This window comes from Rattus norvegicus, chromosome 9, assembly GCF_021556685.1.
Source record: "Rattus norvegicus strain SHRSP/BbbUtx chromosome 9, alternate assembly SHRSP_T2T, whole genome shotgun sequence".
NCBI classification, from domain to species: domain Eukaryota; kingdom Metazoa; phylum Chordata; class Mammalia; order Rodentia; family Muridae; genus Rattus; species Rattus norvegicus.
In genome coordinates, this window is record NC_141542.1 from 78,555,321 (window position 1) to 78,580,470 (window position 25,150).

Consider the following 25,150-nt stretch of genomic DNA (forward strand, 5'->3'; position numbering starts at 1 on the left):
AGCCCCCAATGTCCATCAGATGCTATTACAACCCTGGCTTCCCAATGTTCCTATAAGAAGGAGAAACTGAAGTATCAACCTTTTTGTTTTTCAGAGCTCAGAAAGGCAAGCATTGCTTTTACACAGATTCTATAGAAAACATTCACAGGAGGGGAGGGCAAACCAGCCTCAGTGAAGAGCTATGGGCATTTTTAATTCACAGCATGGTGTCCTTGTGAGGCAATAAAGAAAGATCAATGCTTTGGAAAATAGTTCAGAGTGTTCAGTGCCTCTTATAGGTTAGTCACCAGGCCAGATGTAGGACAAAGAACTCTCCCTCCTCTCTTAGACATGTTACTTCATGTTCCGGTAAAATACAGCTCCCATTTCCTTTCTAAGAAATGTGATAGTGTCCTATTGGTAGGCTGTGATCTGAGAGTTATGTGGGCCAGTTGGAAAGTAGTGACAGTTTTCTGAGGGGGAACTGGGGTCTCTAGCTTGTTGCAGTGACAGATGATGGAGGTGTGACAGCAGAATGTAGATTGAAAGTTGGTTTTCTTTTTCATACTGTGCTGTTTTGTCTGGAAGATTAGAGAATTGATTCCATGGTTCATAGCCATGAATATCATTAAGGCGATAGTCGTTGGAGGCTCCTCTGAGATACAGAAGAATACTAACAGTAATGCTAGATGGCCTCACTTGGGAGTTTGGGGAACAGCTAATGTAGGTGGAACCCCTTCATGACTAGGTCATTTCCTAAAGGTGTAGAGATGAATCAGTAGTCCTGAGCCAGGGAGAACTGTCAGGTGGCCCCTTAGCCCAGCAGCCCCCTAGCACAACGGCCATGTTTTCAGGAAGGTTCCCAGCTGCGTTCAGGCTACATAACTTATTTTACACAGATGCTAGGTAACAGAGCCTCAAGGATTCAGCCTCAAGGAATGTGTAACAGAGAAAAGTAAGCTCATGGTGAGAAAATATAGAATATAGCTTTAAAAACACATGATACCAAATTAATCACATCCAGTAGTTGATCGAGTAGCAAATGTTTAATGTCACACATTGTATTCAGTTAAGAGGATAATTGAAAACTAACATCTTTGTCATTGATAAGCCATCGAAATTCCTATGTCTTTATTTCTAGAAATTTGTCTTTGTTCTGGAAGTCTATATGCCATATTCTAGAGTGCACAGTGGGTGAATTAAAATCCATCCAGACTTGCAAATGGAAGAGTAAGGGTTAAATATTCTAATTCAAGGGAAAAGCACACATACACACTCTTATAACGTGGTTTCTACCAATAATGATAGATTAAATATTATAATACTTTAATTTATTAGGATAATAATTAATGCCCAGAGAAATTAATTACCAGCATGGTTATTAGCATAAAAGTATTAATGCTCACATGGTTGGTGAGGCTTTGTTTTGTTTTCACCACTTAGACTTTCTAGAAGGACAAGACTTATGAGAGCCTTACCTTTCCTATGGAAATCAGAGTTTCTAAATGGGGAAATTAAAGCTGATTGTAAGTTGCTAAAGGTAATATTCGAGTCCTTTGTGCTTCAGGACTTCCAAAGTGGCTCTTTTAACCTTTGATTCCATTTAAAGGAAATTTTCCAGAAAGATTTATTCCCCGCCCCCGTCAGTGGCATTTTAGACTCAGTAGATGATGAGCAGGGATGGTAGAGAGTGTTAGGGAAATAATGTGTGTTCTTTAAGAAGTAAATTCCATTGGTTATTTTAGAGCCCTCGTTACCCACACTTCCTTTATCTATATATATTTTTAAAAAATACCCTGGAGGGTGTTCTAAATGTCAAATATAACACTGGACTATCTACTGTGAACTGGAGTACAGAACTTAATGATTGTCTCTTGATGGCTATCTACAGGCTGCTTTTGTTTAGTTCTCATTCAATTAATACTCTGTTGTTTATTTTTTTCTTGCTAATTTTAGATACAATCCAAATACTCAAGGAAAAACACAGTGTAGTTAATCAGTAATTATTCCTTTGCACAGTTGAACTATGCCAGATTTTTAACATGCAGCTCAGCCTTTAACAAGCAAAGCAGTTGGAAGGCATGTACTGGAAGCCAGTTGCCGGAGCAGGCAATGGAGATGACTATCTCTGGAAATGTAACTTTTACTCTCTCTGTTTTTGTTGTAACGCTGCATTAAGATGTCAGCCCAACATATTTTTTTTCTTTTCTCTCTCTCTCTCTCTGTTTTGATATTTCATTTGAGAACCAATATTTCAAATATGTAGTGATTTACTACAAATTCCTTAGTTCCAGTCAGATAAACAAACCTACCAGATTCTGTGTGCTGATTTATTGATAGTCCTCTGTGGGATCACGGGCTTTTTTTTTCTTTTAAGAACATCTGAATCATTTCTGAATTCAGAATTTTACTGACATTTCTCCCAAGAGAGCAACAGAATAGGAGGAAAACCTCTTCCCTCTCCACAGACTTGGATGTCTTACCAACACTTTGACTTTTCCTTCTAAAGGTCAGAATTTTAGGAAATAAAAATAAAAAGAAGACAAGCAGAATCAAGGGCAGGCCGTTCACCGTTGACTTATGGGGAATAATCCTGTAACCCGCATGATGAGGTTCCAGAATGGGAGAAAAGGTTCAGCCTTCAGAGAAACGTTCTTCCCTTATTCTCAAGGAGTGCCTTCTGAGTTTCTGACAATCCAGGTCTGAATCTTTTACTTTCAAAGAAAACATTAAGAAATATTTTGTGTAAATCTTCCTCCTTTAGAATTCCCTCTGGCATTGTTAATATATGCTTTAGAGATTTCCACAGATCTGCATGGTTTCTCTCTGCTTTTCTTGAACCCAAACATTTCTTCAAAATGAAGGTCAGTGGAAGACCCCATCTATCAACTCATCCTTCCTGTAGCTTTGGACAAGAAGCTTATGGGTCCTAGATGCACTGGCTGTTTCAGAAGAGAATACCAGATCCCAGCAACATGAGCATTGTTCCTGGGACTGTGAGGCTCAATGCAGCCCTCACTGCACCTGAGCACTGACCTGGGCTCTGCTCTCAAGCCTGGTGCCATGTGTGCTAAGGTGTGAGTTGTGTGTCTTAGTTGAGACTTCTACTGCTGTGACGGGACACCGTGGCCATGGTAATTCTTTTAAAGGAAAACATTTCTCTGCGACTGGCTTACATAGTCAGAGGTTTAGTCTATCATCATGGCGGGAAGCACGGCAGCACACAAGCAGTCATGGTGCTGGAGAAGGAACCAAGAGTTCTACATCTGGACCAGCAGCCAGCAGGAAAGGAGAACCACCAGGCCAGGCTTAGACATGTGAAACCCAAAAGCCCATCCCTAGTGGCACACTTCTTCCTACAAAGCCACACCTACTCGAGCAAGGACATAACTGCCAATGCCACTCACTCCCTTAGCATTAACATCTGAGTCTCCGGGAGTCATTCCTACTCACACCCCTCATTCTGGAAGTAGCACATGGAGTTCTGTGCCTCAAGAGAGTGAACCAGCATCACCTACAGAAGGGTCCTTGAGTTTGCCAGTTTGGATCATGTATTCTTTTTATTGCATTGCACATTAGTGGAAATATTTGGGGACCTTTAAAGAACATAAAAAAGACTGGTTCTGACACACACATGGAAATTCTGTAAGAGGGGAAAGGAGCCACATATTTGATGTCCTAAAACCTAAAGAAAATTAAGCAAAGAAGTGCTTATATGCCAGCTTTTATAAGACAAGGAGGAAACTCGGCAATGAGACCAAAGAAGCTGGTCTAAGCATAAGAAAGAAAATGAAAGATGCGTCAGAGCACAGACAAATGGGGCAACAGCAGTGATACCACATGACTAAAACCCAGCTTTGGATGAAAATGTTGGAAAAGGAGAAAACAGGGTGCTTTTCACTGTGGTTCTTTGGAGGGAGGCTGTGGAGAAGGGGCTCCATGAAGGCAGGGGACAGTTTTGCTGGAGAGGGAGTGACCACCCCAGAGACTTCTTCCAGGTCACTGAGAAGGCAAAGAGAGGTGCACTTCAGTAAGAGGCAGTTCATCAGGCTGCCAGTGGGTAACTTCCCTGGCTGGCTGCTCATGGCCTCTGCACTGAGCCACCACTCCCACCTCCTTGGCACAGCCCATTTGACCTTTTGAGGAGGACCTAGGATCTAATCTGGTGTTTTCACTGAGCAACCAAAGCAACGTCCGGCTGATATTCCATCAGCCAATCAGCTATGTTGTTGTTGTTGTTGTTGTTGTTTTATGCTTTGGAAATTTAAGTCTTTGTTTTACTGTAAAAATTTGATACTCAGTATTTTTTTAACTAAGAAAATAGCCAAGAGTTTTATAAACTTAAAAACTAAGTAGCATTGTTTTGGAAAGTCCACATCTCCCAAGGTAATGTAGTATCTACCTGACATCACCAATTGCAACTGCCAGCATCTTCTTTCACAGTCCACTTTCTCCTTTGTGTCTCCTACCCCTAAAAACAGTCCTTGTGGGGTGATGTTTCAATTATCTAAGACTACAAGTGAAGGGAAAGTCCTCACAGGCTGTGCATGTCAGAAAACTTAAATATCATGTTCCCAAAAAAGTAGCCGTGTCTTTTGAGGATGTACACTAGCTGAGGTAGAGGAATGCTGGACACAGGAAACCATCTTGATAGGATGTCTTCCATCTAAGTTTATTCTAAAGAATGGGTAGCTTTCTTCAGAGACTTATTCTTAGGAACAATTATAAGCACAGGTTATGTCAAATATTCAGAAATAGATCCATGAATCAGGAAACTCCTGAGCCTCTACTTTCTCTCTCTCTCCTCTCAAGTGGTTTGAGTTCTATTTCCTTTCCACACAGCCTCCAGGATCCTGTATTATAAATGTAGCCAATGGTTGGTAGACGTTGTACAGAGTTTCCAGTTTGCTCTTCTTCTCTTTGTGCGCAGGTTGTTTTGTTTGTTTCCTGTCCTGAAGTGCATCCCAGAACTTTTGCCTTGTGAAATTATGATACCCAGGGCTCAGCTGCAATGCTGTTTTCCCTCTATCTCTTGGGCATAGAGGATGTGATATGTAGAATGTGTCATATACCTGTTACTAGCCTTTGGACCATGCCCATCTCCTGTATTCTGTCCATAGCAACCTGTGTTTTCATCCTCATTTGAAAGGATCTTGAGGTGGATCTTTAATTCTTAATACAACGCTTTGCATATTCAGTACAGCAAAGTAATGTTCCTCAGCCAAAGAGATTGGAGCATTTCACCCCCATTCTCACTGGAAGCTAATAAAGACACTGACTGTTCTCACCCACTGAGGCACACTGGAGGCTGGAATGCTTGCTGAATTCAGTGCCTACTTTTATGTTCTACTCTTCTGCCCTTTAGTGCTTCTTTCTTTCTCTCTGTCTACAAAGTTTAAAGTTTTTCCATTTTTCATATTACTCAACTCTACCCTGGAAATTCTACATTTCATCATTTTATAAATTATACATAATTATGAGAAACATTTAACTAACTTCTTTTTTGTTTCTACATATGAGGATCTTCTGAAATTCTAGTTTTGCTAGTTGACTGACTTTAGTCATGTCATTATTCACATATTAATCATAGTTCACTAAAAAAATGGAATAGGCAGATGTTTATGTATGTACATCTATGTGTATTTGTGTGTGTATGTGTCTGTGTGTTGTATATGTATGTGTTCTGTATGTGTGTCTATGTACTAATAGATGAATGGAGAGATATAACAATAGATAGATAGATAGATAGATAGATAGATAGATAGATAGATAGATAGATAGATAGATAGATAGATGGGTGACAGATATAAAAAGAGATTCATTTATACAATTTTTCAGGCTAAGAAGTCCCAAGGTTTCTATCTAGGATGCTAGAGGTAAGGAATAGTCAGTGTGTGACTCCAGTATAAGCCTGAGGGCCTGAGGATAAAGGTGACAAATATATAGATTCTAGCCTTCTAGCCCAAAAGCTTGAGTCCTAAAGACCATGTTTCATCTGAGGGTAAAAGGTGCAAAGAGATGAATGTTCTGTCTCAATATTACAGAAGGAAATTGCTCTTTCTGGATCTGATTTCTTATTCTCTTTAGGCTTTAGTAGTATAGAAGATCTCTAGCTGGGGAGATCAATGTGCTTTACTCAGTCTTCTCAGTCAAGTGTTAATCTTGAAGCAATTCACGAACATACTCAGTAATAATATACTTTACTAAATGGCTACTATGTAATCTACTCAAGTTGACACATGAAGTGACTCATCCCATAGTCAGTGGCCAAATGTTGATTAAGAAGGATTTTTTTTCTCTTTTACATTTGTATAGTAATGAATCATCGTCTTCTTTTTAAATTGTGTGGTATAGTCTCATTTGACAACCACATTTTATTCATGGTCATATAGAGTAGAAAGAACCTGATAGATTCTAGTTGATCATAGGGGAGTCTCAAGTGAGATCATGTTAGTGGCTTTGCAAATCAGTGAGTAAGTGAATCATGAGCTGAGCATAGTCGAAGGCAGAGTTGGTGAGAACCTTGGAGTATGGGAAGACTCTGGACCTGCTCAGTGATATGTGAATTATTTTTGCTTTGTTAAAGCTCTCAGCCTGAGCCTGGGTTAAGAGAGCAAGATGTATTTGATCTTTTGACATTAAGGCATGAAGTTATCTGCATCGTTCATGGTCAGGAATTACCCAGTAGGACTATAGAAAATGATGAAAACAAAACACAACAGTTAAAGTAAATTTGCGTATCCATGTTGAGTTGGGTTTGTGGTCATCTTCTCGATCATGTTGTGGAAACATCCCATTATTTAGTTTCATTACTAACTTACACATAATTTTTGAAACTTATTTCCAAGACCCCAGTTATTATGTTAGACTACATGGCTGATCTTTTAATATCTGTGTGCATTTCTATTTGCCTGCTAAGTTTGAGAGGTTCTGAAATGTCACCTTTGCTGATTGAGGTAGACCTAATGTAAGTCCTAAGAATAAATGATGTGTCACTCTTAGAAATGACATAACTTGCCTTCTGCTGATGATATAATGAAGGTCTATTGTGTTGTGAATATCAAGAGAAAAATAATCAGATTTTGTATCAGAAACTGCTTTCTACTGTAATGTCCTTCAGTCTGTTGTAACGTGATCAAATCTCTTCAGAGTTAAGAGTCAAGGTCCCTGCAGGAGGTCCAGAGCCTGTGTCTGACCATGTATGCTCATTCGAGGGATTGAAGAATGTTTCTTGTTGTAGAGTACGATACTTTGCTGAGCATGTGTGTTGATCTTTCTTGTTCAAAGGCCTTTCATATAGTCCCAAAGCCTTCAAACTATAATTTAAAGCTAGACAGCCTCTGAGGATTTATAGAGTCATTTTCCCTTTGGCTAAAGCCCTAGATGGTCACAGACCACTAGATTTAAAAAGGCAGCCGAACCTGTCCAAAGACCAACATAAATTTTCACAGCCAGAGAAAATGGTGCCTGCTTATTAAATTAGTGAGAATATAGTATTTGGCAGCTACAAGTAAATGATGTTTCCCTCCTTCAGTTGGAAGCAAGACTATTAGAGTCGTGTGATGTTTGGCTCACATTGTCAGCTTTAGCTACATTAATTGAGAGTAATTTGCATGTTTCATCACGTGCTTGTCGCACACTTCCATTTGGAAATTTTTAGATAAATGGGTTCACCTTTGCCAAAGGTCCCCTGTTATGAACACATTTAAAACAATTTCCCCTCAGCATTTAGAAACTAACCATGTCTGGACATGGAAGGAAGTGAAGAAGGAGGGTGGAAGGGACAGAGGGAACGAGGGAGGGGGTGGGGACAGACTGCTTTCAGAATGTTCTGCAATGCTTCACTGTTCCTCATGGGGTTTTCCAAGTCCATTGTTGACCATGCACCTCAGGGTGCCTACATTCACAATCTACTTGCACCAGCAATTTACAGAAATTGTTCAGGTGTGTGTGTGTGTGTGTGTGTGTGTGTGTGTGTGTGCGCGCGCGCGCGCACGCACATGTGTTTTACTCTATGAAGCCATTTTCATTGAGTTTAAGGATTTAGGAAGAAAATGCATTTATCCTTAGCGATGTCTTATAGAAACTTTTCCAAGTCTTTAATTTATTTATTTTTATTTTTGCCTATAAAAGAAATATAAATTTTAGGTTGGCGACCCTCTAAAGCTGATTAACTGTAGAAATCTCTAACTACTTTCTGAGAGAGTGATGCATAGATTTTCCAGCCAGAGTAGACATTCCTCTTCCAACTTCAGATATGCTCTTAAGAAATAATAAAATTGAAAATAGGTTATATTTGGAGCTCTATTCTTATTAGCTGAATTTGCTGTGTTTCTGGTGAAACGGGAGTTATTTCCCCTACTCTCTATATCAATATCCCATGGGCAGGAGCTTCAGGTTCCGAATGAAGGAGGGTTGTGATTACTGTCTGATCACTTTCTTGTCCAGTGAAACCAACACTCACAATTGTCTTCTCCTCGTCCATGTGATTGGGAGGTGCGTCTATGAATAACATATATTTCTGTTTGATGAATTTGTGTACAAACTACTACATAAAACATCTGAATTAGTACATTTTTACTCTGCTGAGCTTTGCAAGTCACATCCATCATTGGCTAAAAATTCTTTCAAATACTGGACTCAACTGTGAGTTATTTATTTTTTAAAGTTGAATTTGTGTGTTTTTAACTAGAGCGTTGGTAAATTCATTTACTAAATGGATGCTGGGAAGCACTCAGGAAGCGTCTTAAATTGGGTCCTGAAAGTTGAATAAAATGTTGGTTCATGAAGATGATGCTGAGAATGGTGGCGATAAGCATTTATAATGACAGCTAGTATCAAAGGGACACGTTCTGTGGGTGACTCTACTAAGTCATGCATCATGTAACACATCACCCCTTGATTTAGACACAAAAGAATGAGTTGCTGAAATGTGACTCATGCCTCCTGCTCCGGGCCTATCGTTTACTGGCTATGTGAGCTGTCTCATTTCTTAGCTTTCCCCCTTTCATTTTATAGAAATTGGTGTAAATACCTCCTGGTGGATGAATGGGGAGGGTAACATCATCTGACAGAAGCACAAGTAAACAAAGACTCAAAGATAGCTACTGTCATTCTCGTTATTTTGTACATGAAAAAGCAGAAGCTAGGGGCTGCTTAGTAACTTTCCTACAATTAGAGAGTGAAGCAAGCCAAGATTTTCTCTGAGGTTCTCAGGCTCTGTGATCTAGATTCCCCGCCCCTGAGAGTTCTAGGAAAGAGTCCTGGTAGATGCCAAGGCTTGGGAGTATCGAGTGGCAAAGAGTGGAAGGCAGTAAGTAACATATATAAATGAATCTGTATTCCTAAATTCATGTGCTACTGAATTTGAGTCTGATTCACTTGTTTAGGACTTTTCATGCAGACCATCCTTTGCATTTGCATTGTTTGAAACAAAACATCTAGGGCTAGAGAGATGGCTTAGTGGTAAAGAGCACTGACTGCTCTTCCAGAGGTCCTGAGTTCAAGTCCCACATGGTGGCTCACAACCATCTGTAATGAGATCGGATGCCCTCTTCTGGTGTGTCTGAAGACAGATACAGTGTACTTATATAAAATAAATAAATAAATAAATAAATAAATAAATAAAATCTTAAAAGAAAGAGAAATAAAACATCCTAGAATTTCCCTTTTATTTAAACTGTATTCTAATCTGGTGTAACATTTTCAGTGACTAAATATAATTTAGACATGCAAAAGAGAAACTAGAGAGTTTTCTGCTGAGATCTTACATTGCTGGTGCTTTCATTGGAGATCTGTTTACAAGCCTCATCCCAGGCCTCAGAACTGCAGCTTCCTCCACTCTTGCTTCTCTCTGCTCTATGTTTGTTTGATTCAAAGAGTCTAACTCCACTGTAGTCCACGGAGGCTATAAATAGATTTGTTAACCCAGCCATGGTGACGGAATATTCCATAACCATTAGCCAGAATTCCTCTCCTTGTTGGGAGATTAATAAAGAAAGTCAAATTGCACAGAAGGACTGGTTGGGCCACCAGAAGAGTGCAATCACACGAGTCACACAGGGAGGACCTCATGGGCAGGTGTTCTGTGCCCAAGCAAGCCTCACACTTACCTTAATCCTCTACTGCTGTCTTAAACCTCTTAAAGTATTTGGACATGGATTCTACATATTTCTGATGCCCTTGTCCTTAGATGTTTTGTCCTCAGCACTTGATCCATGGATTTGATGATGTGTTACATGATCTGGCATGTGGCTATCATCTGTTTCACAGCAAATTATATCCCTTGGCTGAAACTGAAGTTTTGTCATTCAACCAAGTGGATCCCTTCTATTTCACTGCACCTAAAATGAAACTGAAGCTTGTACACATCCCACTGAGTGCTTTTATTTCTATCTCCAAACTCATTGCCACATTAACCTGTTAGGTTCATATTGTCAGATCACGATGATATGGGTTCTCATTCTGCACTTATAATCAAATCAATAGTTGTTAATGGATTATATATGCAGGAATTCATGTTTTCTGTTTTGGAGGTGGAGAAGCAGCCCTGTATGTGACCTACATGTTGCATACTAAATTAATATTAACTTGGAAATTTATGTGAGAGTAGAATGAAGTGGCAGATGAGATTTGTTAATAGAACCAAAGCATTTCCACAAAACAGAGAAATTTGGCTCAGGCCCCAGTGGCCATGACCAGTTTCATAACATCAGCAGAGCAAATACTTGCATGAGAATTAAGGACACAAGGACCAATAGGCCTTTCCAGAAGTTTTGCTTCTTAGTAATTCAAGGTATTGGAATCTGTTCACACAGGACAGCTGCATCAATAAGGCTACAGCCTGGAAGCAGTTGCAGAAAGAAGGCTAAATGTTATTAAATGCCCCACCTCGGGAGACACAAACAAAATAAACAAGATCTTCCATGAACCAGAAGAGTTTTGAAATGAATTTTGTGACCAGCTTTTATCCATTTCGAGAGTAGAGTATGCTGTGTGCAATCTCAGCTTAACAAATTTTCAGAACCTCGTGGCAAGCGCTTGGATTAGGTCATCATTGAAATATCACAATTCCGTGTGTGTGGGTCTTCCTTGTAATGCCCTTTATTCATCTGTATTTGTGTAGAATTTGAATGGATGATCTAAAAACCAAAGCCTATCAATCAAATAATTTCCCACCTGCTCACTCTTAAGGGACCATCAAAGCCATAAATTAAATGAAACCAACATTGTTTCAGTGCTTGACCATCATAAAATATTCCTGGTTCCAGGTGAGTGGCTATTTACAAGGGACCTTTGAAGATTTAATAGGGATATTTAGTGAATGGAATACCATGTAATGAAAGCATGTAGATCATAAACAAAATTAAAGGGTAAACCAGCAAAGAAACATAAATTCACAAATATAAAAAAAATCTAAGTAGAATTCTATATTCATGTTAATAAAAAACGAAAAAAGGATAAAGGTATGAACAGACATTCTACTGCAAAAAATAAAAATAGCTCATAGTTATTTTTAATATCCATAGTAATCAAATAATTTAACTTTAAATAACATATAATTTCATCTGCAAAATGAGTAGTGATTGAAAAATGGTATCACTCAGTATCACTCAGTTCAGGTATGCTGTAAAAGCAGCCAGCACTTTCATGTGTCTAGGATGGGAAAATAGCTAAATTATCTATGATATGCTTGAATACATTATGAAATATTCAGTCACAAATTCTGTTCATTTTTTATAGATTACAATTAGAGAAAATTACTCATAAGAAAATTCTAATTGAAAATATCAGAATAAAATCCACACTGATGTAGCATGAATTATGTCATGGTACTCCGTGTGTGTGTATGTGTGTGTGTGTGTGTGTGTGTGTCTGTGTCTGTGTGTGTGTCTGTGTCTGTGTGTGTCTCTGTGTGTGTGTGTGTGTGTGTGTGTGTGTGTGTGTGTGTGTGTGTATGCGCACACAGGTGGAGCTAAAGTAAATGCTGGAAAGTCCACTCTACCATTGATCCTTGGAATGTATGTTTTATTTTTGCTATCTCTACAACACTCATAGATGTACCTATTACCCACTTTTTGAGGGAATTTAGATACACTGACTTATGTATTGTTGCTTCTCTATTTTCCCTCTTTGCTTAGAAACTATAACAGCCACAAGTTGCAAAGTTCAACTTCTGCCAAAGTGGCCTTTGAGTTTGAAATTATCCCTATGAGGACTCATGTTAGACAGTCATCACTGCCAGGGATACTGCAGCCTGGCTCCAGGGATCCAGCCCTAACATCAGAGCTGTCTTTTATTTATTTCTATATAGGTATAGACAGTGCATTTTAGTTTTAGAACTGAATTATGATGTCTATGCCTGTAGAATATATTTTAGAAGCTTCCGATGTACTACTACCTTTCAAAGACTCCCACTGTGCAAGCAGAGACAGAACCTAATAAGCCACAACTGCTAGGCTACCAAACCACCTGTGACTGAGAAAGAGGCAGGGCTCCAGCCTGGTTGTCTGCAGCTCCAATTAGTGAGGCCTCATTCAATGTGAGTTTGATACACCCACAATCATAATTACAAATCGTGACATTTAGATGTTCCCTAAGTCAACAGCCATCCCAGCAGGGCTAGCCACATCATACCAGTGAAGGAGATGGAGGGCAATTAGAAGCCAGAGGAAAGGTTAACTCCACTCAGACACAGGGGTTCAGCAGCCAAACCCACCTGCAAACGCAGTGTTAATTTGTTTAAATATCAGCTTCAAAGGCTTGTCACCCTTGACAAGGAAGGCCTGAGTCCAAATGGAGTATGGAAGAGAAGTGCCTCCTCGTCCCCAGTCAGGTTCATGCTGACCTTTTCCATCCCTACCAGTGGCCCAGCTGTCATGAAAGAGTAGAGAGGCCTAAACATCATTGGACCAGGATGTGTCATGAGGCCAGTCAGCCAGTGCTTAAGCCAATGTGCTAAAATATATATGCTAAAGCCTGGCCCCGACTCTGTTGAAATATAGCTCATCACTGGCTCACTTTTAGGAGTCGTGAGCGTCTCCGTGTTTGGACTGTGATCTCTGGCTTGTCTCCTAGAGGGATCGCAAGCCTGAGATACAGGGCCACAGAGAGGGCACCGAGAGCTGCCACAATCTGTGTGTTTGGATACTAGGATGACAGGCCCAGGGACAGCTATGCTCACTGCACCTGCCTCAGGCCAGCACTGAGCTATTTTGCTAGAATGGTCCTAGTGGTATTGAGAGAATTCATTCACACAGCTCATGTGTGTGTAAGGCATTGCTTAGATATGTCTGAGGATGTTGTAAGAATTCATTGGCTTTTATTCCCCCCAGGAGCTCTCAGTTCATTGTCTTGAGAAGGTTCTGGGTTTGCTATAATTTTCGATAGAGGTTTATTATCTGAGAGCTGCTGGGTTGTCTTAAAAGCAGAGGTTTTCTTTTTTTCCACCCTTTACAAAATTGGCTGCTGTTTTTGTAGCCAAGTCTCATAAATTAAAATACTTGTCAAAATAAATGAATAGTATGTTTGTTATATTCATGACTTAAAATCACATTTGATTGCTTACTCATTAATCCAAAAACTTAAGCAATACACTGAGGATTGCAGTCATTAGGGAAATAAAGCCGAGTTCTCCTAACAGTCAGATGTCAGGGGGAACATCGCACAGTTGTGCTTGTTTCTAAACTGGGTGTGTGGATGGACAAATTAGTTTTACGATTTCAAAAGATTTGCTCTAGAAGGAAACCCAATACATAGATGCAGTCTATCAGGAAACAGAATTGGGACCATGATTTACTAAGTAGATTTTAGATGGAAAATGGTAAAATCCAATTTCCTCTTGAACGTCAAAGATGGACAGAGGCTGCTTTGTGCACATAGTTGCGGGGGTGACCTTTACTATTCCTAACTGAGGTATGGTTTGCCTTCAGGGATTCGGGAGAGAACACTGATCAGTCTTCTTCTGTGTGGTATTTTTCCATGCACAAAGTACTGTGGTAGGAGCTCGGAGTTTGATGTCCACTATGCTTCACTCCCCTCTCTCTCATATACGTGTTTCGTGAATATTAAATGTCTGACTATAGAAAGCAGTCCTTGCCCAAGAGACACTGAGGGCTGCAGTGGTAGCAGCCATGATGTCATCGGCAGAATGGCATCTTATACTGTGTGTTTGACTCTGCTCTGACCTTTTCTGCCCACACTGCTTTGCTTTTCTTGTTTGTGTGAGCTAACCTGCATTCTCCTAAGAGACCATTTCTACTTTTAAAAAACTCTAAGTATTCATTGTCTGTTTTGGTGGTGTGACTCATGGTTTCAAACTGATCATATATGTTTAGATAGAAGCAGGTAAATTAAGACCCTCTGCTGCATGACAGGTAGGCATAGTGGCATAGACACAGTGTTACAGGAATCCCAGGGGTGTCTGTAGAAGGCTCTTCAGTGGGAGATTCTGCAAAGGCTACTATGAATTTGAAGCTGAACTGTGATCATACTCAGCTCTGGTGACTGAAAGACCACTTCCACAATGGCTAGAGCATTGTGTTTAAAGGCTAAAGGCGAGGAAGGAAGGTCGCAGCTGCGGAAGCCCTCCAGAGGGTAGAGGCCCGGTTAGGGCAGTGCCCACTTTGACTGTGATGGAATGGTCCCTACACAGAGAGCTCAACCTACAGTTGTGCTTCTCCCAGAGGGCTGTGCTCCACCTCAGCAGTGACCTTCCTGAGGGGCTGTGTTTCCAAGGCAGCGGTAAGTTTATGTATTACGTTAACCAGAGAATGTCAGTGTTAGAATACCATAGAAAATAAAACTAAGACAGCTAAACAATACTGAATCTGAGTGCTGCTTCTATTGTAAATGTACGCGACACTTTTTAATTCTGAGGTGGTTTTCCATGTGCTATTTTCATTTCTAATGTTAGAGTCCATTTAAAGTGTGTGTGTGTGTGTGTGTGTGTGTGTGTGTGTGTGTGTGTGTGTGTGGTGTGTGTGTGCGAGCATCTGTGCATTTCCAACATGACACCATATTTCAGGTCTTCATTTCCAACACTGTGTGCTTTCTGAAGACCTTCAAAGCCCTAGAGATTAGACAAAATTGAGGAACTATGCAGTGCTCTATTGGGTAAATGGCAAGTCAAGCCACCCAGTGGATTGGGATCATCTTTGAGAATTTTCTAGCCTTTTAAACTCAAGGACTTTATCTTCCAGTTTTCTTGTCTGTCTGGTATTATTAATGTACTTGGTTCTGGAGCAAGAGAAATATTTTCGCTATGTGACCAAATACACCGAGTTTTAAATTTTCTTGACATTTTACTGTCCTGGGTCTGCATCCACACACTTTTCCCATAGCCGTGACCCAGCTACCCCTGGATTAGGATTTTTATGGTTGCCGCTTGACCTCCCTGGGAGCCAGGCTTCTGTTGTGTAGATTAAACATGAGTTGTGAGTGCTGTATAATAAATAGTGAGCTGTTTTCAAGAAGGAAGCTAAAAAATGCAGGGAAAACAAATTCAAGATTTGCTCAAACTTGTCAAGTGGTTACATACTGCTTTAAATTTTAATTCAAGTCATTCAGAGGAAAAATATGATTCAGCCTAATGTCTTTAACATACACCTGACTTCTTAGCAGCTTGCTACATAATTAAAGGAGGTAAATGTATTTGGGGTTGAAATATGGATGGCTTCTCAATAGGCATATTCCTTGTTGTTATGGGACAATTTACACTGAGGCCTCTTTGAAATGTGATAAGGATGAATAGTGCTCTTAAGCACAGCTAAAGAAATCATGTTCTTTTTCTTTCACTTGAAGCTTAAAGCTACGAAGTTTTAAAAGGCCCCAATTATGAATTTTCAGTTTGAGAAGGGAGTGAAAATAGGATTATCTCATTTCCTGAATGCAGACTGGCATTGCTGGCGATGAAGCCATGTAGTACTCAGTCTGTGGTTAGTAGGTTCAGTGCTCCTGTCTGAGGAAGATGCTGCTGGGGAACTGCTAAAGTCTCAGGGAGAGGCGATGGTTTTAGATGTCAAGCTGCTATAGAGAAGAAGAACCTGTTTAAGTGGCATCAAATCCAAGCAGAGGCCTGGATTTCAGTTTGATCCCAGCTGTCTTTAGCCCCACTCACTGGCCATATTGTGCTTCCCCCACTTGTAATTTCACGGTCTCACTTAGAACTAATTATGCGTATTAAGATTTGAGATGAATGAATCCAAACTTGTGTTGTCATATTCTGTTCTTTGTCTTTTAATCTTACTGTACAGTTTCTGGCTACATGGAATACGGAGAAAGTGGTCGAACTGACAGTTCGTTAAGTTCGACCGTTTACCCACAGAGCTCTGTATGGGAGTCCAGCCTCACTTTAGATTAGTTCATTACTTCATTTGACTGTCATTAAAATAAAATCACGTGCTTCTTGGTGCAATTACTAATAAAAGTGCCTTTGTAAGTACAGTTTACTATAGTCCGTGAGCATTTGGCTGATTCTTTCTCATTCTCTACACAGGTTAAGGATAATAACATCAGATTATAAAAATGTAGGCTATGAAAGTGACAGAGTGCTGCAGGCTGACAAGAGAATAAACCCCAGGATGAGTACGGAGGGACTCTGCAGTACAAGCCCTTGGAGACTTTATTGTTAAAATGTTTACTTGTTAGCATAGAAGCTACAGCCATCGCCAAGGCACTTGGAGGTACGGCCATATGGAAGCAGTGCACAGACTGTGCAGGGCTGGGCAGAGAAGCAGCCTCGCACCTCGAAGGTTTAGATGTTCTTGTGTGATGAGAAGTAAGGAAAAGGAGAAGAAGAATCAAACTGCCCATTTGATGTGTTTGATCTTGGTAGTGCCTGTGTTCCTCTGTCAGCGCTGTGATGAAGGGATTAAAGAGCACAGCACAGCGAATGCAGGATACGGATAAACAAGTCAAGTGGGACTTCGTCTGCAGGCCATGCCATGAGCTCTTTGTTAGGAAAGAAAAATTAAATATAACCACCATTGCGTTCCAGATGCCATGCTATGTGTTAGGGATACTGGGAATATTAGCAAGGCAATCACTATTTTCTCCTCACCCAGAAGCACACATACCTTACTGTTTGGTGGGAAAGCAACACCTGACTGGTCATCATAGACATTCGGTTCAAGAATGAAAGCAGATAGGAGCCTATGGGTAATAGTGCTGGAATGAAATTGCCTTTTGATCAGATCTGTTATTTAGGGGTGTATTATGAGTTCTACAAAGTTACTTTGTTTCATTTGAGTCTTCGTGTTTACTGTTGTTGTCTCTTCTATCCTCTTTTTCCCTGCAAAGTACAAAATAAGTAGAAGGTAGAAATAATCCCTACACTGAGGTCTCGTTATTTCTCTGGAGACTCGCAGACAATCATTTTAGAGGTTTCGGGAAGGAGACACTGTACCTGTCCAAACTAATCCCTTATCTTTAAATTTAGAACAACATTATACTGACAAGTAAACTCATCTTAAGAAAAAGAGTTTACATACGACATAGCAATGTTGTAATTTTCTTGACTTTTTTCTGTTTTTTGTTTGTTTGTTTGCTTTAGAATATATTATGTTCTTCAAAGGCATACTACACCTAGCTCCTCAAACAGTGGTGCAGAAACAATACGATCAAATACAGCTTCCAAAACTATGCCTATATGAGGTCCCGTATCTAAATGTGGGAAGTTACAAAAACGGCAACAGTAGAAGGCATTCCACCATACAGTGACTAAACGTAAATCAAGAGCACTGAATCCAGGTGGTTTCTTGTAGTGCCTTCCTATACTGTACCCCAGTTCAGCCTTTGTTCTGAACCCATCATGTCAAGTGCACTCTGGACTGCACATGACATCCAAAGTTGTGCATAGAGCATGAGCAAAAGTCACCTGAAGATGCCTTGGCTCACATCTGAGTGTTATAGATTGCAGTGTTTTCTACTATACAAAGTTTTCTGCTCTGATGGAACCACAAAGATTTAGTTGTGGAAAACACTCACTCAGAGTGATGTCTTCTAGTTCCATCCATCTGCCTGCAAATTTTATAATATCTTTGTTTTTATAGCTGAGTAATAGTAGTATTACACTGTGTATATGTACCACGTTTTCTTTATCCATTCTTCAGTTGAGGGACATCTAGGTTGTTTAAAATTTCTGCCTATTATGAATAAAGCTGCTATGGACATAATTGATTCTATTCCATTGATTGACCTGTTTTTTTATGGCAATACCATACATTTTTATTACTATTGCTCTATAGTCCAGCTTGAAATCAAGGAGGGTCATACCTGAGGTATTTTAGCTATCCTGGCTTTTTAAATTTTTTAATTAAGAAGTTGAGAATTGTTTTTTCCAGGTCTGTAAAAAATCACATTGGAATTTTGATGGAAATTGCACTTAATCTGTAGATTGCTTTTGGTAAAATGGCTATTTTTACCGTATTAATCCTACCCATCCATGAGCATGGGAGATCTTTCCATCCTCTGAGATCTTGGTTAATTTGTTTCTTCAGAGATTTGAAGTTCTTGTCACACAGGCCTTTCTTTTCCTAGGTCAGAATTTTATCTAAATGTTTATATTATTTTGGCTATTGTAAAGGGCTTTTTTTTCCTTGAATTTCTTTCTTGACCTATTTATCATTTGCATAAAGGATGACTATTGATGTTGTTAGTTATTTTTTTTTATTCAGCCACTTTGCTGAAGGTGTTCACCAGCTGTACAAGTTCTCTGTAGAATTTTGGGGGCCATTTATGTATACTATGATATCATCGGTAGATAGAGATAATTTGACTTTTTTCCAATTTGTCTCCTGTTGATCTGCTTAATTTTCTAATTGCTTTAGCTAGAACTTCAAGTACTATACTGAAAAGATAGGGAGAGCGTGAGTAATATTTTTCTTATCCCTGATTTTTGTGGAATTGCTTTAAGTTTCTCTCCATTTAATTGACTTGCTGTAAATTACCTTTATTGTGTTTAGGTATGAGCCTTGTATCCCTGATCTCTCCAAAACTTTTATCATTAAGGGGTGTTGGATTTTGTCAAAGGCTTTTGCAACATCTAATGAGATGATCATGTAGGATATTTTTATTTCAGTTTGTTTATATTGTGGATTTCAGTGATGGATTTTCATATATTGAACCAGCACTGCAATCCCTGTTGTGAAACCTATTTGATCATGGCAGATGATGTTTTTATGTGTTCGAAAATTCACTTTGCAAGTATTTTATTGAGTATTTTTGCATTAATATTCACAAGGGCAATTCATATAAAATTCTCTTTCTCTTTCTCTTCCTCTCCCTCTCCCTCTCCCCATTCCCTCCTCTCCCTTGATGTTGAGTCTTTGTATAGTTTAAGAATAGGGTGACTATGGCCTTATAAAATGAGGTTGGCATTGTTCCTTCTATTTCTACTTTGTGGAATATTTTGAGGTATATTGGTATTATCTCTTCTTTGAAAGTCTGGTAGAATTATGCATTGAAACCATCTGGCACAAGGCTCTTTTTGGTTAGGGCATTTTTAATGACTGTGTCTCTTTCCTTAAAGGTATAGGATTATTCAGATAGTTTACCTGATCTTGATTTTGGTTTGGCAAGTGGTATCTGTCTAGTAAATCATCCATTTCATTTGGATTTTCTAATTTTGTGGAGTTCAGGCTTTTAAAGTAAGACCTAATGGTTTTTTGTATTTTCTCAGTGCCTGTTATGTTCCCCTTTTCATTTCTGATTTTATTAACTTGGATACTCACTCTTCCTCCCTCCCTCCCTCCCTTTCTCACCTCCCTCGTTCCCTCCCTCCACCCTTCCCTCCCTCCCCCTCCTCCTCCTTCCCTTCCCTTTCATATTCTCTCTCTCTCTCTCTCTCTCTCTCTCTCTCTCTCTCTCTCTCTCTCTGCCTTTTAGTTTCTTTGGCTAAGGTTTTTTCTATTTCATAGATTTTCTCAAATAAACAGCTCTTGGTTTCATTGTTTCTTTGTATTTTTCTCTTTGTTTCTAACTTATTGATTTCATTCCTTAGTTTGATTTCTCCTCTTGAGTTTGTTTCTTTCTGTTACATCTACTCCTCTTGTGTATGTTTGCTTCTTTCTGTTCTAGAGATTTCAGGTTTGTTATTAACTTACTAGTATGAGATCTCTCCAATTTCATTATGAAGGAATTTAGTGCTATGAACTTTCCTCTTAACACTGCTTTTATTGTGTACCATAAGTTTGGGTCTGTTGTGCCTTCATTTTCTTTGAATTCTAGAAAGTCTTTGATTCCTTTTATTTCTTCCCTGACCCAGTGGTCATTGACTACAAAGCTGTTCAGTTTCCATGAGTTTGTAGGCTATTTGTTATTTCCGTTATTGTTGAAGTGCAGTTTTAATCCACCATGGTGGTCTCATTAGACACAAGGAGTTATTTCAATATTCTTGTATCTGTTGAGATTTGCTTTGTAACAGAATATGGTCATCTTCAGAAAAGATTCCCTAAGGTGCTGAGAAGAAGATATATTCTTTTGTGTTTGGGTGAAATGTTCTATAAATATCAGTTAGATCCATTTGATTCATAACATCTGTTAGTTTCATTATTTATCTGTTATGTTTCTGTCTCTATGATCTGTCCATTGGTGAGAGAGGAGATAAAGCCTCCCACTACTAATGCATAGGATTTGGTGTGTGATTTAAGCTTTAGTAATGTTTCTTTTATGAATGTGGGTGCTCTTCCATTTTGGCATAAATATTCAGAATTCAGATATCATCTTGGTGGATTTCTCCTTTGATGAGTATGAAGTATCCATCTATTTTGATTAATTTTAGTTGAAAGTTTATTTTATGAGATATTAGAATAGCTACTCCATCTTCCTTCTAGGGTCCATTTGCTTGATAAACCTTTACCAGCCCATATGAGGTAATGTCTATCTTTGTTGCTGAGGTGTGTTTCTTGTATGCAGCAGAATGATGGATCTTGTTTCACATCCATTCTGTTAACCTGTGCCTTTTTATTGGGGATTTTAGTTCATTGATATTAAGAGATATTAATTACCAATGATTATTGATTCATGTTATTTTGATAGTGGTGGTAGTTTTGTGTGTGTGTGTGTGTGTGTGTATGTGCGTTCATGAGAGTTTGTGTGTGTGTGTGTGTGTGTGTGTGTGTGTGTGTGTTTATGTATTTCCCTTCTTTTGGTTTTGCTGGTATTTCCTATGTTTCCTTGGGTGTAGTTAGCTTCCTCATTTTGAATTTTCCATTTAGTATGTTTTGTAGGGCTGGATTTGTGGATGAATAGTGTTTAAAATTGGTTTTGTTTTAGAATATATTGTTTTCTCAATCTATGTTGATTAAAAGTTTTGTGGCTACAGTGGTCTGGGCTGACATCTGTCACCTCTTGGTATCTGAAACACACTGTCCAGACCCTAATGGCTTTTAGAGTCTGTTGAGAAGTCAAATGTAATTCTGATAGATATGCCTTTATTTGTTACTGGGACTTTTTCTCATTCCAGCTGTTGATATTCTTTCTTTGTTCTGTACACTTAGTGTTTTGATTATTATGTGGTACAAGAATTTTCTTTCTACTATAATTTATTTGATGTTCTGTAAGTTTCTTGTATGTTTATAGGCATCTCTTTCTATAGGTTAGGAAAGTTTTCTATGATTTTCTTGGAGATGGAAGGCTTCTCCTTCAATTCCTATTGTTCTTAGGTTTGACCTTTTCACAGCATCCAAGATTTCTTGGATGTATTGTGTCAGGAACCTTTTAGATTTAACATTTTCTTTAAATAAATTTGTGGTATTTTGGTTTCTTCAAAAGCATCTTCTATTCCTGAGATTCTCTCTTCCATAGCCTCTATTCTGTTGGTAATAAATACATCTACAGTTCTTGTTCTCTTTCCTAGGTTTTTCATCTCCTGGATTCCCTCAGTGTGTGTTTTCTTTATTGTTTCTATTTCCATTTTTCAGATCTCGATAAGTTTTATTCATTACCTTCACCAATTTGATTGTATTTTCCTTAAGAGTTTTATTCACTTCCTATTTGAAGTATTCTATCATCTTTATAAGATTGGATTTAAGGTCATCTTCTTGTGCTTCAGCTGTGTTTGGATATTCATAGCTTGCTGTAGCGGGATCACATGGTACCACATTGTGGCCCTGGTTCTTGTTAGCTGTGTTCTTACACTGGCCTTTAGCCATCTGGCTGTCCCTGGTGTTCCCTGGATGTTCCTGATGCTGACAGGACTCCTCAAAGAGCCAGGCAGAGCCTAGAGCCTGATGATGGAGCTCAAGGAATAGCATGTTGCTCACCTCTGCTGACTGGGCACCTGGTGGAACTGGATGTCTCTGGGACCCAGCAGGCCTCCTGGGAAAAGGAGACAAAGCTGTGGGCAGTCCTGCGAATGAAGCTTAGGGGGCAGAGTGCAGGTCACCTCTGCTGTGTGTGACTCAGGTAGAGCCTGTAAGCAGGAGATAGGCAGGGCAGAATCTAACCTGGGTGCTCCTGTGGCCAAGCATGCTTTCTCAGGAGGGAAGGTGATGGAGCTCAGAGGGGCCAATTTAATTCTTTATGTAAAAATAAACAACTTATATATCTCATTAGTAAGCAAAATTGCTTCATCCTTAATAAAGTATATGTATTTCAAAGAACTAGATTAAAATAAATTCCACTATCATCTGTTAATGCTTAATTTGTATATATAACTCTTTTATATAACCATGTGCCTGCAGATAAAGCTTCCCATACAGAAGTAGTGCCCCCCCCAAAAAAAAAGATTGGAAAGGCCTGTAGTAAACAACACTTTGATGAAGCACCAAATGTGTGAGTCCACACTTTTGCAGAACAAAGATGGCCATTTATTTTGAGATGATGAACATGCTGCTCCAGTCTGTGTCTCTGCTTGTTCAAATTTACTCACATCTGTTCTTAAGCTGCTTTGGGTGGATAGTACACACCTCCACATTGAATACTGCATGCCTCCACACTGAGGAGTGCATGCCCACACATTGAATGGGATATTGGAACAAAGTTCTCAAGGGAGTACTTACGACCAGTCTGCTAGTACTGCCCACCTAACTTTCCATGCTGCACACATATTTTAAACAAATATATATGCACTTTCTTACCTAAGAAATATTTTTAAGAGAAAGAAACATGGGCTGGGGGTAAAGGGTAAAAGAATGTGCCTTGCAAGGCTTCTGATCTGAATTCATAGATAGATCAATATAGCCAATGGGAAAGATGAAAGGAAGGGACTGACTCTATACAGTTGTTTTATATCCACACAACACAAGCCACATAGCACATATGCACACATGTGCTTCTCTCAAATTAAGAAATGTAAAATACTCCTCCATGTGAAGTGAGAAGGGAGGTACTACAGGCAAAGGAGCATAGGACAGGCATGATCTCAGAGTTTTCAGGGTGTTCTTTAGTGCTTAGTTAAGTATTCCCTCCACAGAAGGGCAGATGTCTAGGTAGAAAGAGAACAGCAAGGAATCTATTGCAGTAACCACCCGGTAACTAGCTCCATGTTGTGGTCAGCAATCATGATGAGAGCTAGGAAAAACCTGTTGTTTGTTTGTTTGCTGTTTTCAGGTCTTTTGAGAAATTGAATATGTGTAACTATAGGGGAGAAAGAAAGGTGAAGAATTGCTACCCAGCTTTTGGACTGACCAATCACTCTTATTTTTGATATAAATGAGTGGAGAAAGAATTTTGAAGGATTTTGGCATATAGTTTTGGCGAGAATGGCCAATTGATTACATGATCCTGAAACTTGGTCAAAAATTCTGATAATTGTAGAACTTATTTGCCTGTACTTGTAGACAAGTAGGAAACAAGTGAGGTCATACCCAAATGTAGACAGATCACTCAGAGATCAGGCAAGGCAGTAAAGAGGAATACGTGAATGGAAATAGAATTGAAGACCTAGAGAGTTGAAGGGGACACCTACCCCTGTGGTGTTCTCAAAGCCACATGAGGAGGAGGCAGAGGGTGGCCGAATGACCAGCAGCATCCTAAATTCACACAGTGAAGACCTGGATACACTCTTGACCTTTCTAAGAGCAGATTCAGAATCAGAACTGGTCCAGTCTTCACAGTTTACCATACAGGGAGTCAAGAAATGGTGTGGTTCCTGTTTTCATAAATCTTCCTGTTTTTCCCAAGAAGTCTTTTAGTTCTGTTGGGTAAATGAATTAATAACATTTCTGTATACTGGCCTTCCTAAATCTATCTGAAAATTAGATGGCTAAATTCAGAAATCTGTGAAGGCAGAAGTTTGGGTTGTAATCAAGCCATGCAAACAGATCCCCTGGGCTTATGGGTATTTGAAAATGTCATGGCTACACTTGGTAACATGAGAACAATGGCACCACAGAAGGAGAACAGAAGGCATGCTGGCAGAGCATATGAACAGGGAGAAGACATCAAGTCAAATATTTTGTATATGCATTTTGCACAGTTTGGGTTATAGTAGCCTCTAAAGTAACTTTGTGAAAATTTTAATGTGAAAAATTTAAAAACATTTCTTCTTTCCAAATCTTACTTTTCTTTCTGGAAAGAGGTAACTCTGTGTGATTTAAGTGGAGGGTGCAGGCAGCCTCTTTTATATGCTAGATACTGTCAAGCCAATATCTCTTCTGTTGAGAGAACAGCAGTAGTAGTTGATGTTAATCACTGTACCTCTCTCTGTAACAGGGTTTTCCTGAAACTCTGATACCTAGTAATGTTGATGTCTTAATGAATCAAGTTATTTGGTAACGAAGGACCTCCAGCTTGTGATTTAAATGGCCAACTATTTGAAAGCAAGTGTAAGTCTGTGTACATGGTGGCTGTTGAGGTAGAGACCAGCTGGTAGGAGCCCTCATCGTCCAGTCCTACAGGGATGCTGATTATTTTGGACATTAGAGAGTGGGATTGGGCTCTGTTCTTTCCAGGAGTAGACTTTGTTTCATTCATTGATCCAGATGAGGCTCTGCTGTGATAAATCCTGTCAAACATGAGACTGGGAGACAGAGTAAGCAATTAATTAACTGAAGAGATCATTCAATGTGAGAATCATCCAGGTCCCATGATTATCATCTACAAAAAAAACTTGTAATGCTGTATTTCAAAAAAAAACGAATTCACTTGGTTTTTTTTTTGTTTTTGTTTGTTTTGTTTTGATTTGATTTGATTTTTGTTTTTAAGAACATGACATCCATGCCCAAACTAG

The 25,150-nt window shown here is 39.2% G+C and overlaps 1 protein-coding gene across 1 annotated transcript in view; it reads left to right on the forward strand.

Annotated features, from left to right (window-relative positions):
• Positions 1 to 25,150, forward strand: part of Pard3b (par-3 family cell polarity regulator beta) — a 1,028,371-nt gene that overhangs the window by 354,220 nt on the left and 649,001 nt on the right.